The following is a 12765-nucleotide window of genomic DNA, read 5'->3' on the forward strand; positions in this document are numbered from 1 at the left end:
CTTTTTCACTTGAGAAATATGTGAGAAAAAGGCAAGATTGAAGAAGAGATGCATACAAAGATGTGGGTAACGGTAAAAAGGGAAACAGAATCAATCAATATATCAATATTTTCTTATTATTGGAATGTTAATTAATGAACTGGTTTAGGTTCGTTAACGTTTTAAAATTGACCTACTGTTGTAGGTTTTAAAGAACTATGTGTTGGAGACAAACTTGCTTACGGCCATACCTCTCTGTTCGCGCCCGATCTCGTCCGATCTCGGAAGCTAAGCAGAGTCGGTCCTGGTTAGTACTTGGATGGGAGACCGCCTGGGAATACCAGGTGCTGTAAGTTTCTTCACTTTTCTCTCCAAAAGGCAGAGGACACTGCTGCTTTTTCACTTGAGAAATATGTGAGAAAAAGGCAAGATTGAAGAAGAGATGCATACAAAGATGTGGGTAACGGTAAAAAGGGAAACAGAATCAATCAATATATCAATATTTTCTTATTATTGGAATGTTAATTAATGAACTGGTTTAGGTTCGTTAACGTTTTAAAATTGACCTACTGTTGTAGGTTTTAAAATACGTTTCAGGCTTGGAAGAGGCCAAAAGTGGATTTTGTGAAAGTCAACATAGTTTCAAAAAACTGGCTCAGGTCAGTTGATTTTACTGTTTCATGATGTTTTCATTACAACCTGCTTACCCACCTTTACTGGTTTACGGTACATTCTCAGCCTTTTATGCTCTTAAAATACGTTTCAGGCTTGGAAGAAAAAACAAAAGTGGATGTTGTGACAGTCAAAATACATTCAAAGGTTTTCTTCAAAAAACTGGCTCAGGGCAGTTCAGTTTCATGATGTTTTCATTAGAACCTGATGATTACCCACCTCCACTGGTTTACGGTACATTCTCAGCCTTTTATGCTCTTAAAATACGTTTCAGGCTTGGAAGAGGCCAAAAGTGGATTTTGTGAAAGTCAACATAGTTTCAGAAAACTGGCTCAGGGCAGTTGATTTCACTGTTTCATGATGTTTTCGATAGAAACTGATTCTTACACACCTTTATTGGTTCACGGTACATTCTTAGCCTTTTATGCTCTTAAAATACGTTTCAGGCTTGGAAGAAAAGAAAAAAAGTGGATTTAGTGACAGTCAAAATACATTCAACGGTTTTCTTCAAAAAACTGGCTCAGGGCAGTTCAGTTTCATGATGTTTTCATTAGAACCTGATGATTACCCACCTCTACTGGTTTACGGTACATTCTCAGCCTTTTATGCTCTTAAAATACGTTTCAGGCACCTTTACTGGTTTAATGTAGCCTTTTATGTTGTTAAAATACGTTTCAGGCTTGAAAGAGGCCAAAAGTGGATTTTGTGAAAGTCAACATAGTTTCAGAAAACTGGCTCAGGGCAGTTGATTTCACTGTTTCATGATATTTTCATTACAACCTGCTCACCCACCTTTACTGGTTTACGGTACATTCTCAGCCTTTTCTGCTCTTAAAATACGTTTCAGGCTTGGAAGAGGCCAAAAGTGGTTTCGTGAAAGTAAACAGTTTCAAGGATGTTCTTCAAAACACTGGCTCAGGGCAGTTGATTTCATTGTTTCATGATGTTTTCATTAGAACCTGATGCGTACCCACCTTTACTGGTTTAATGTAGCCTTTTATGTTGTTAAAATACGTTTCAGGCTTGAAAGAGGCCAAAAGTGGATTTTGTGAAAGTCAACATAGTTTCAAAAAACTGGCTTAGGGCAGTTGATTTCACTGTTTCATGATGTTTTCGATAGAAACTGATTCTTACACACCTTTATTGGTTTACGGTACATTCTTAGCCTGTTATGCTCTTAAAATACGTTTCAGGCTTGGAAGAAAAAAAAAAAGTGGATTTTGTGACAGTCAAAATACTTTCAAAGGTTTTCATCAAAAAACTGGCTCAGGGCAGTTCAGTTTATGATGTTTTCATTAGAACCTGATGATTACCCACCTTTACTGGTTTACGGTACATTCTCAGCCTTTTCTGCTCTTAAAATACATTTCAGATTTGGAAGAGGCCAAAAGTGGATTTTGTGAAAGTCAACATAGTTTCAGAAAACTGGCTCAGGGCAGTTCATTTCACTGTTTAATGATGTTTTCATTACAACCTGCTTACCCACCTTTACTGGTTTACGGTACATTCTCAGCCTTTTCTGCTCTTAAAATACGTTTCAGGCTTGGAAGAGGCCAAAAGTGGATTTTGTGAAAGTCAACATAGTTTCAAGGATGTTCTTCAAAACACTGGCTCAGGGCAGTTGATTTCATTGTTTCATGATGTTTTCATTAGAACCTGATGCGTACACACCTTTACTGGTTTAATGTAGCCTTTTATGTTGTTAAAATACGTTTCAGGCTTGGAAAAGGCCAAAAGTGGATTTTGTGAAAGTAAACATAGTTTCAAGGATGTTCTTCAAAAAAGTGGATTTTGTGAAAGTAAACATAGTTTCAAAAAACTGGCTTAGGGCAGTTGATTTCACTGTTTCATGATGTTTTCATTACAACCTGCTTACCCACCTTTACTGGTTTACGGTACATTCTCAGCCTTTTCTGCTCTTAAAATACGTTTCAGGCTTGGAAGAGGCCAAAAGTGGATTTTGTGAAAGTCAACATAGTTTCAAGGATGTTCTTCAAAACACTGGCTCAGGGCAGTTGATTTCATTGTTTCATGATGTTTTCATTAGAACCTGATGCGTACACACCTTTACTGGTTTAATGTAGCCTTTTATGTTGTTAAAATACGTTTCAGGCTTGGAAAAGGCCAAAAGTGGATTTTGTGAAAGTAAACATAGTTTCAAGGATGTTCTTCAAAAAAGTGGATTTTGTGAAAGTAAACATAGTTTCAAAAAACTGGCTTAGGGCAGTTGATTTCACTGTTTCATGATGTTTTCATTACAACCTGCTTACACACCTTTATTGGTTTACGGTACATTCTTAGCCTTTTATACACTTAAAATACGTTTCAGGCTTGGAAGAGGCCAAAAGTGGATTTTGTGAAAGTCAACATAGTTTCAAAAAACTGGCTTAGGGCAGTTGATTTCACTGTTTCATGATGTTTTCGATAGAAACTGATTCTTACACACCTTTATTGGTTTACGGTACATTCTTAGCCTGTTATGCTCTTAAAATACGTTTCAGGCTTGGAAGAAAAAAAAAAGTGGATTTTGTGACAGTCAAAATACTTTCAAAGGTTTTCATCAAAAAACTGGCTCAGGGCAGTTCAGTTTATGATGTTTTCATTAGAACCTGATGATTACCCACCTTTACTGGTTTACGGTACATTCTCAGCCTTTTCTGCTCTTAAAATACGTTTCAGGCTTGGAAGAGGCCAAAAGTGGATTTTGTGAAAGTCAACATAGTTTCAAGGATGTTCTTCAAAACACTGGCTCAGGGCAGTTGATTTCATTGTTTCATGATGTTTTCATTAGAACCTGATGCGTACACACCTTTACTGGTTTAATGTAGCCTTTTATGTTGTTAAAATACGTTTCAGGCATGAAAGAGGCCAAAAGTGGATTTTGTGAAAGTCAACATAGTTTCAGAAAACTGGCTCAGGGCAGTTGATTTCACTGTTTAATGATGTTTTCATTACAACCTGCTCACCCACCTTTACTGGTTTACGGTACATTCTCAGCCTTTTCTGCTCTTAAAATACGTTTCAGGCTTGGAAAAGGCCAAAAGTGGATTTTGTGAAAGTAAACATAGTTTCAAGGATGTTCTTCAAAAAACTGGCTCAGGGCAGTTCAGTTTCATGATGTTTTCATTAGAACCTGATGATTACCCACCTTTACTGTTTTACGGTACATTCTCAGCCTTTTATGCTCTTAAAATACATTTCAGGCTTGGAAGAGGCCAAAAGTGGATTTTGTGAAAGTAAACATAATTTCAGAAAACTGGCTCAGGGTAGTTGATTTCACTTTTTCATGATGTTTTCATTACAACCTGCTTACCCACCTTTACTGGTTTAATGTAGCCTTTAATGCTCTTAAAATACGTTTCAGGTTTGGAAGAGGCCAAAAGTGGATTTTGTGAAAGTAAACACACTTTCAAAAAACTGGCTTTGGGCAGTTGATTTCACTTTTTCATGATGTTTTCATTACAACCTGCTTACCCACCTTTACTGGTTTAAGGTACATTCTCAGCCTTTTATGCTCTTAAAATACATTTCAGGCTTGGAAGAGGCCAAAAGTGGATTTTGTGAAAGTAAACATAGTTTCAGAAAACTGGCTCAGGGTAGTTGATTTCACTTTTTCATGATGTTTTCATTTCAACCTGCTTACCCACCTTTACTGGTTTACGGTACATTCTCAGCCTTTTATGCTCTTAAAATACGTTTCAGGCTTGGAAGAGGCCAAAAGTGGATTTTCTGAAAGTCAACACAGTTTCAACGATTTTCTTCAAAAAAGTGGATTTTGTGAAAGTAAACATAGTTTCAAAACACTGGCTTAGGGCAGTTGATTTCACTGTTTCATGATGTTTTCGATAGAAACTGATTCTTACACACCTTTATTGGTTTACGGTACATTCTTAGCCTTTTATACACTTAAAATACGTTTCAGGCTTGGAAGAAAAGAAAAAAAGTGGATTTTGTGACAGTCAATATAGTTTCAAAGGTGTTCTTCAAAAAACTGGCTCAGGGCAGTTCAGTTTCATGATGTTTTCATTAGAACCTGATGATTACCCACCTTTACTGGTTTACGGTACATTCTCAGCCTTTTATGCTCTTAAAATACGTTTCAGGCTTGGAAGAGGCCAAAAGTGGATTTTCTGAAAGTCAACACAGTTTCAAAGATTTTCTTCAAAAAAGTGGATTTTGTGAAAGTAAACATAGTTTCAAAAAACTGGCTTAGGGCAGTTGATTTCACTGTTTCATGATGTTTTCGTTACAACCTGCTTACCCACCTTTACTGGTTTACGGTACAATATCAGCTTTTTATGCTCTTAAAATACGTTTCAGGCTTGGAAGAGGCCAAAAGTGGATTTTCTGAAAGTCAACACAGTTTCAACGATTTTCTTCAAAAAAGTGGATTTTGTGAAAGTAAACATAGTTTCAAAAAACTGGCTTAGGGCAGTTGATTTCACTGTTTCATGATGTTTTCGTTACAACCTGCTTACCCACCTTTACTGGTTTAAGGTAGCCTTTTATGTTCTTAAAATACATTTCAGGCTTTAAAGAGGCCAAAAGTGGATTTTGTGAAAGTAAACATAGTTTCAGAAAACTGGCTCAGGGCAGTTGATTTCACTTTTTCATGATGTTTTCATTACAACCTGCTTACCCACCTTTACTGGTTTAAGGTAGCCTTTTATGTTCTTAAAATACATTTCAGGCTTTAAAGAGGCCAAAAGTGGATTTTGTGAAAGTAAACATAGTTTCAAAACACTGGCTTAGGGCAGTTGATTTCACATTTTCATGATGTTTTCATTACAACCTGCTTACCCACCTTTACTGGTTTATGGTACATTCTCAGCCTTTTATGCTCTTAAAATACGTTTCAGGCTTGGAAGAGGCCAAAAGTGGATTTTGTGAAAGTAAACATAGTTTCAAAAAACTGGCTTAGGGCAGTTGATTTCACTGTTTCATGATGTTTTCGATAGAAACTGATTCTTACACACCTTCATTGGTTTACGGTACATTCTTAGCCTTTTATACACTTAAAATACGTTTCAGGCTTGGAAGAAAAGAAAAAAAGTGGATTTTGTGACAGTCAATATAGTTTCAAAGGTGTTCTTCAAAAAACTGGCTCAGGGCAGTTCAGTTTCATGATGTTTTCATTAGAACCTGATGATTACCCACCTTTACTGGTTTACGGTACATTCTCAGCCTTTTATGCTCTTAAAATACGTTTCAGGCTTGGAAGAGGCCAAAAGTGGATTTTCTGAAAGTCAACACAGTTTCAAAGATTTTCTTCAAAAAAGTGGATTTTCTGAAAGTAAACATAGTTTCAAAAAACTGGCTTAGGGCAGTTGATTTCACTGTTTCATGATGTTTTCGTTACAACCTGCTTACCCACCTTTACTGGTTTACGGTACAATATCAGCTTTTTATGCTCTTAAAATACGTTTCAGGCTTGGAAGAGGCCAAAAGTGGATTTTCTGAAAGTCAACACAGTTTCAACGATTTTCTTCAAAAAAGTGGATTTTGTGAAAGTAAACATAGTTTCAAAAAACTGGCTTAGGGCAGTTGATTTCACTGTTTCATGATGTTTTCGTTACAACCTGCTTACCCACCTTTACTGGTTTAAGGTAGCCTTTTATGTTCTTAAAATACATTTCAGGCTTTAAAGAGGCCAAAAGTGGATTTTGTGAAAGTAAACATAGTTTCAGAAAACTGGCTCAGGGCAGTTGATTTCACTTTTTCATGATGTTTTCATTACAACCTGCTTACCCACCTTTACTGGTTTAAGGTAGCCTTTTATGTTCTTAAAATACATTTCAGGCTTTAAAGAGGCCAAAAGTGGATTTTGTGAAAGTAAACATAGTTTCAAAACACTGGCTAAGGGCAGTTGATTTCACATTTTCATGATGTTTTCATTACAACCTGCTTACCCACCTTTACTGGTTTATGGTACATTCTCAGCCTTTTATGCTCTTAAAATACGTTTCAGGCTTGGAAGAGGCCAAAAGTGGATTTTGTGAAAGTAAACATAGTTTCAAAAAACTGGCTTAGGGCAGTTGATTTCACTGTTTCATGATGTTTTCGATAGAAACTGATTCTTACACACCTTTATTGGTTTACGGTACATTCTTAGCCTTTTATACACTTAAAATACGTTTCAGGCTTGGAAGAAAAGAAAAAAAGTGGATTTTGTGACAGTCAATATAGTTTCAAAGGTGTTCTTCAAAAAACTGGCTCAGGGCAGTTCAGTTTCATGATGTTTTCATTAGAACCTGATGATTACCCACCTTTACTGGTTTACGGTACATTCTTAGCCTTTTATGCTCTTAAAATACGTTTCAGGCTTGGAAGAGGCCAAAAGTGGATTTTCTGAAAGTCAACACAGTTTCAAAGATTTTCTTCAAAAAAGTGGATTTTGTGAAAGTAAACATAGTTTCAAAAAACTGGCTTAGGGCAGTTGATTTCACTGTTTCATGATGTTTTCGTTACAACCTGCTTACCCACCTTTACTGGTTTACGGTACAATATCAGCTTTTTATGCTCTTAAAATACGTTTCAGGCTTGGAAGAGGCCAAAAGTGGATTTTCTGAAAGTCAACACAGTTTCAACGATTTTCTTCAAAAAAGTGGATTTTGTGAAAGTAAACATAGTTTCAAAAAACTGGCTTAGGGCAGTTGATTTCACTGTTTCATGATGTTTTCGTTACAACCTGCTTACCCACCTTTACTGGTTTAAGGTAGCCTTTTATGTTCTTAAAATACATTTCAGGCTTTAAAGAGGCCAAAAGTGGATTTTGTGAAAGTAAACATAGTTTCAGAAAACTGGCTCAGGGCAGTTGATTTCACTTTTTCATGATGTTTTCATTACAACCTGCTTACCCACCTTTACTGGTTTAAGGTAGCCTTTTATGTTCTTAAAATACATTTCAGGCTTTAAAGAGGCCAAAAGTGGATTTTGTGAAAGTAAACATAGTTTCAAAACACTGGCTTAGGGCAGTTGATTTCACATTTTCATGATGTTTTCATTACAACCTGCTTACCCACCTTTACTGGTTTATGGTACATTCTCAGCCTTTTATGCTCTTAAAATACGTTTCAGGCTTGGAAGAGGCCAAAAGTGGATTTTGTGAAAGTAAACATAGTTTCAAAAAACTGGCTTAGGGCAGTTGATTTCACTGTTTCATGATGTTTTCGATAGAAACTGATTCTTACACACCTTTATTGGTTTACGGTACATTCTTAGCCTTTTATACACTTAAAATACGTTTCAGGCTTGGAAGAAAAGAAAAAAAGTGGATTTTGTGACAGTCAATATAGTTTCAAAGGTGTTCTTCAAAAAACTGGCTCAGGGCAGTTCAGTTTCATGATGTTTTCATTAGAACCTGATGATTACCCACCTTTACTGGTTTACGGTACATTCTCAGCCTTTTATGCTCTTAAAATACGTTTCAGGCTTGGAAGAGGCCAAAAGTGGATTTTCTGAAAGTCAACACAGTTTCAAAGATTTTCTTCAAAAAAGTGGATTTTGTGAAAGTAAACATAGTTTCAAAAAACTGGCTTAGGGCAGTTGATTTCACTGTTTCATGATGTTTTCGTTACAACCTGCTTACCCACCTTTACTGGTTTACGGTACAATATCAGCTTTTTATGCTCTTAAAATACGTTTCAGGCTTGGAAGAGGCCAAAAGTGGATTTTCTGAAAGTCAACACAGTTTCAACGATTTTCTTCAAAAAAGTGGATTTTGTGAAAGTAAACATAGTTTCAAAAAACTGGCTTAGGGCAGTTGATTTCACTGTTTCATGATGTTTTCGTTACAACCTGCTTACCCACCTTTACTGGTTTAAGGTAGCCTTTTATGTTCTTAAAATACATTTCAGGCTTTAAAGAGGCCAAAAGTGGATTTTGTGAAAGTAAACATAGTTTCAGAAAACTGGCTCAGGGCAGTTGATTTCACTTTTTCATGATGTTTTCATTACAACCTGCTTACCCACCTTTACTGGTGGGTAAAGGTGGGTATTACAGTATAATTAAAATTAATAATTAAATATTTCACAGTATGACGACCAATTTATTGTGGAGAGAACGCTGGATTCTCAGCCTTTTATGCTCTTAAAATACGTTTCAGGCTTGGAAGAGGCCAAAAGTGGATTTTGTGAAAGTCAACATAGTTTCAAAAAACTGGCTCAGGTCAGTTGATTTCACTGTTTCATGATGTTACAACCTGCTTACCCACCTTTACTGGTTTACGGTACATTCTCAGCCTTTTATGCTCTTAAAATACGTTTCAGGCTTGGAAGAGGCCAAAAGTGCATTTTCTGAAAGTCACCATAGTTTCAAGGATGTTCTTCAAAAAACTGGCTCAGGGCAGTTGATTTCATTGTTTCATGATGTTTTCATTAGAACCTGATGCGTACCCACCTTTACTGGTTTAATGTAGCCTTTTATGTTCTTAAAATACGTTTCAGGCTTGTAAGAGGCCAAAAGTGGATTTTGTGAAAGTAAACATAGTTTCAAAAAACTGGCTTAGGGCAGTTGATTTCACTGTTTCATGATGTTTTCGTTACAACCTGCTTACCCACCTTTACTGGTTTACGGTACATTCTCAGCCTTTTATGCTCTTAAAATACGTTTCAGGCTTGGAAGAGGCCAAAAGTGGATTTTGTGAAAGTAAACATAGTTTCAAAAAACTGGCTTAGGGCAGTTGATTTCACTGTTTCATGATGTTTTCGTTACAACCTGCTTACCCACCTTTACTGGTTTACGGTACAATATCAGCTTTTTATGCTCTTAAAATACGTTTCAGGCTTGGAAGAGGCCAAAAGTGGATTTTCTGAAAGTCAACACAGTTTCAACGATTTTCTTCAAAAAAAGTGGATTTTGTGAAAGTAAACATAGTTTCAAAAAACTGGCTTAGGGCAGTTGATTTCACTGTTTCATGATGTTTTCGTTACAACCTGCTTACCCACCTTTACTGGTTTAAGGTAGCCTTTTATGTTCTTAAAATACATTTCAGGCTTTAAAGAGGCCAAAAGTGGATTTTGTGAAAGTAAACATAGTTTCAGAAAACTGGCTCAGGGCAGTTGATTTCACTTTTTCATGATGTTTTCATTACAACCTGCTTACCCACCTTTACTGGTGGGTAAAGGTGGGTATTACAGTATAATTAAAATTAATAATTAAATATTTCACAGTATGACGACCAATTTATGGTGGAGAGAACGCTGGATTCTCAGCCTTTTATGCTCTTAAAATACGTTTCAGGCTTGGAAGAGGCCAAAAGTGGATTTTGTGAAAGTCAACATAGTTTCAAAAAACTGGCTCAGGTCAGTTGATTTCACTGTTTCATGATGTTACAACCTGCTTACCCACCTTTACTGGTTTACGGTACATTCTCAGCCTTTTATGCTCTTAAAATACGTTTCAGGCTTGGAAGAGGCCAAAAGTGGATTTTCTGAAAGTCAACATAGTTTCAAGGATGTTCTTCAAAAAACTGGCTCAGGGCAGTTGATTTCATTGTTTCATGATGTTTTCATTAGAACCTGATGCGTACCCACCTTTACTGGTTTAATGTAGCCTTTTATGTTCTTAAAATACGTTTCAGGCTTGTAAGAGGCCAAAAGTGGATTTTGTGAAAGTAAACATAGTTTCAAAAAACTGGCTTAGGGCAGTTGATTTCACTGTTTCATGATGTTTTCGTTACAACCTGCTTACCCACCTTTACTGGTTTACGGTACAATATCAGCCTTTTATGCTCTTAAAATACGTTTCAGGCTTGGAAGAAAAGAAAAAAAGTGGATTTTGTGACAGTCAATATAGTTTCAAAGGTGTTCTTCAAAAAACTGGCTCAGGGCAGTTCAGTTTCATGATGTTTTCATTAGAACCTGATGATTACCCACCTTTACTGGTTTACGGTACATTCTCAGCCTTTTATGCTCTTAAAATACGTTTCAGGCTTGGAAGAGGCCAAAAGTGGATTTTCTGAAAGTCAACACAGTTTCAACGATTTTCTTCAAAAAAGTGGATTTTGTGAAAGTAAACATAGTTTCAAAAAACTGGCTTAGGGCAGTTGATTTCACTGTTTCATGATGTTTTCGTTACAACCTGCTTACCCACCTTTACTGGTTTACGGTAGCCTTTTATGTTCTTAAAATACATTTCAGGCTTTAAAGAGGCCAAAAGTGGATTTTGTGAAAGTAAACATAGTTTCAGAAAACTGGCTCAGGGCAGTTGATTTCACTGTTTCATGATGTTACAACCTGCTTACCCACCTTTACTGGTTTACGGTACATTCTCAGCCTTTTATGCTCTTAAAATACGTTTCAGGCTTGGAAGAGGCCAAAAGTGGATTTTCTGAAAGTCAACATAGTTTCAAGGATGTTCTTCAAAAAACTGGCTCAGGGCAGTTGATTTCATTGTTTCATGATGTTTTCATTAGAACCTGATGCGTACCCACCTTTACTGGTTTAATGTAGCCTTTTATGTTCTTAAAATACGTTTCAGGCTTGTAAGAGGCCAAAAGTGGATTTTGTGAAAGTAAACATAGTTTCAAAAAACTGGCTTAGGGCAGTTGATTTCACTGTTTCATGATGTTTTCGTTACAACCTGCATACCCACCTTTACTGGTTTACGGTACAATATCAGCCTTTTATGCTCTTAAAATATGTTTCAGGCTTGGAAGAGGCCAAAAGTGGATTTTGTGAAAGTCAACATAGTTTCAAAAAACTGGCTCAGGTCAGTTGATTTCACTGTTTCATGATGTTTTCGATAGAAACTGATTCTTACACACCTTTATTGGTTTACGGTACATTCTTAGCCTTTTATACACTTAAAATACGTTTCAGGCTTGGAAGAAAAGAAAAAAAGTGGATTTTGTGACAGTCAATATAGTTTCAAAGGTGTTCTTCAAAAAACTGGCTCAGGGCAGTTCAGTTTCATGATGTTTTCATTAGAACCTGATGATTACCCACCTTTACTGGTTTACGGTACATTCTCAGCCTTTTATGCTCTTAAAATACGTTTCAGGCTTGGAAGAGGCCAAAAGTGGATTTTCTGAAAGTCAACACAGTTTCAAAGATTTTCTTCAAAAAAGTGGATTTTGTGAAAGTAAACATAGTTTCAAAAAACTGGCTTAGGGCAGTTGATTTCACTGTTTCATGATGTTTTCGTTACAACCTGCTTACCCATCTTTACTGGTTTACGGTACAATATCAGCCTTTTATGCTCTTAAAATACGTTTCAGGCTTGGAAGAGGCCAAAAGTGGATTTTCTGAAAGTCAACACAGTTTCAACGATTTTCTTCAAAAAAGTGGATTTTGTGAAAGTAAACATAGTTTCAAAAAACTGGCTTAGGGCAGTTGATTTCACTGTTTCATGATGTTTTCGTTACAACCTGCTTACCCACCTTTACTGGTTTAAGGTAGCCTTTTATGTTCTTAAAATACATTTCAGGCTTTAAAGAGGCCAAAAGTGGATTTTGTGAAAGTAAACATAGTTTCAGAAAACTGGCTCAGGGCAGTTGATTTCACTGTTTCATGATGTTTTCGTTACAACCTGCTTACCCACCTTTACTGGTTTAAGGTAGCCTTTTATGTTCTTAAAATACATTTCAGGCTTTAAAGAGGCCAAAAGTGGATTTTGTGAAAGTAAACATAGTTTCAAAAAACTGGCTTAGGGCAGTTGATTTCACTGTTTCATGATGTTTTCGTTACAACCTGCTTACCCACCTTTACTGGTTTACGGTACATTCTCAGCCTTTTATGCTCTTAAAATACGTTTCAGGCTTGGAAGAGGCCAAAAGTGGATTTTCTGAAAGTCAACACAGTTTCAACGATTTTCTTCAAAAAAGTGGATTTTGTGAAAGTAAACATAGTTTCAAAAAACTGGCTTAGGGCAGTTGATTTCACTGTTTCATGATGTTTTCGTTACAACCTGCTTACCCACCTTTACTGGTTTACGGTACAATATCAGCCTTTTATGCTCTTAAAATACGTTTCAGGCTTGGAAGAAAAGAAAAAAAGTGGATTTTGTGACAGTCAATATAGTTTCAAAGGTGTTCTTCAAAAAACTGGCTCAGGGCAGTTCAGTTTCATGATGTTTTCATTAGAACCTGATGATTACCCACCTTTACTGGTTTAC

General features: G+C 36.4%; 1 non-coding gene across 1 annotated transcript; it reads left to right on the forward strand.

Moving 5' to 3' along the window:
• Nucleotides 1–216: 216 nt before the first annotated feature.
• Nucleotides 217–335, forward strand: LOC142931536 (5S ribosomal RNA). Its single transcript, XR_012947365.1, has one exon. It is a non-coding gene; the product is annotated as a 5S ribosomal RNA (ribosomal RNA).
• Nucleotides 336–12765: the final 12430 nt, after the last annotated feature.

This window comes from Anarhichas minor, unplaced genomic scaffold (assembly GCF_050575085.1).
Source record: "Anarhichas minor isolate MPS153535 unplaced genomic scaffold, ASM5057508v1 ptg000052l, whole genome shotgun sequence".
Lineage (NCBI taxonomy): Eukaryota > Metazoa > Chordata > Actinopteri > Perciformes > Anarhichadidae > Anarhichas > Anarhichas minor.